At 44.7% G+C, this 1,537-nt stretch overlaps 1 non-coding gene across 1 annotated transcript; it reads left to right on the forward strand.

Moving 5' to 3' along the window:
• The first annotated feature begins 800 nt into the window (after positions 1–800).
• TRNAG-UCC (transfer RNA glycine (anticodon UCC)) lies at positions 801–872 on the forward strand. The gene has a single exon. It is a non-coding gene; the product is annotated as a tRNA-Gly (tRNA).
• Positions 873–1,537: the final 665 nt, after the last annotated feature.

The raw sequence follows: 1,537 nt of genomic DNA on the forward strand, positions 1-1,537 counted from the left end.
TTTGACTGTTTCTCTCCTCAGCCCTTGCTGGGTTGGTGTGATTGTACAATTCCCGGGTTCCATTCCCGGCCAACGCAGTGTTTTTTTTTTTTCTTGAAACTGGTTATTGTTTCTTTTACGTTTTATCAGCATCGACATAAATCGCGACACGTGAATGAGTGTGCCGTGGCTATCGTATTTCACCAAGGAAATGGCGATTCTTGCACGTTGATGATGATCCTCATATAGTGAGTTTGGAGATCTTGCTTTTCAATCTCATGCCCCAGTTCTTCGCCATATATGATACCTTGTCGCTGCTCTTGTTTTCCTTTCACGAACCTATGTGTATTTTATGTATGCGCTACTAAAAATTCTTTTATATTATGCGCTTCGTTCATTTCCTTCTGTCTGTCCTGTTTGTTTTTCTTTTATTGCTTTTCTTACACAGTTACTCGCTTTTTGGTGCAAGCTGCGAATGCTGTTCCACAATTTTATGATAAGATTAACAGAAAAGCATTGTTCGCGCACAAGCTCGCGCGTACAAGCGAATACTTTCTATGTAAAAGCCATCCCTTATCTCATTGTCCATTTCTCCCTTCTTTGTGACGCCGAAATTGAACGGACAGCAGAGTCGCAGCACATGCAGCCCGCATTGAAACAACGCATGTATCATTGCTGTGTCGGTCGTTCGGCAGAAGAGGTCCATATATAGCGATGACCTGTTTCCCTTTTCTCCTCGCCTTCGACGAAGGGCTCCTCTCACCGTAGTTCCATATATATCCAACCGATATATGTCTTGGCCGTGGAGATGTCGAGCGGCGGCGTCGGTGGTATAGTGGTTAGCATAGCTGCCTTCCAAGCAGTTGACCCGGGTTCGATTCCCGGCCGACGCAATGTCTTTTTTTAAAGCCTTATTTTTTTACGTTTTATTCTTCTCGTGGAAGTTAGGCAGCATCGCTAAGTAGCGATCATCAGGCTTATATTTGGGTCGTATAGTTAGCACGTTTCCGTTGGTCTAGGTCTGGTGGGATCGTACTTAAATATTCAGCGGTGAAAAATTAATGAAGTTCTCAGGATTGACCCGTTCAAACCACGATCTCATTACGAAGCACGCCATTATCGGGGACTACGGAATATATTTCCCAATGGCTGAAGGAACGCTTTCCATCCGTCAATTATCCAGTCTTCACACACTGCACACTATCTCGCTCTCAATCTATAAATTAAGGGAGTTACTCTTCTGATATTTTTCTTTCCTTTTTTCTTCTTGGAGACCATTTTCGATGTGGTGTACGCTTAGCAAAGAATAAGGGGATTAAGGTTGTAGTTCCCAACCACAGCAAAAAATCAGGAGCGGGCAAAAGTCAAAGTGCAAAGAATACGATGGGATCTGCCGTGGACATAGAGCTGCTTAGGCATTGCGCTGCCAAGCTCTTGGGCACGGGATCGAATCCTGGCAGTGATAGCCACATTTCGATGGGGGAATAATGCAAAAACACCCCTGCGTTGGGTGCACGTGACAGAAGTCCAGGTGGTCCAAATTAATCCGGAGTCACGC

The sequence above is a fragment of the Dermacentor andersoni genome, chromosome 10 (assembly GCF_023375885.2).
Source record: "Dermacentor andersoni chromosome 10, qqDerAnde1_hic_scaffold, whole genome shotgun sequence".
NCBI classification, from domain to species: domain Eukaryota; kingdom Metazoa; phylum Arthropoda; class Arachnida; order Ixodida; family Ixodidae; genus Dermacentor; species Dermacentor andersoni.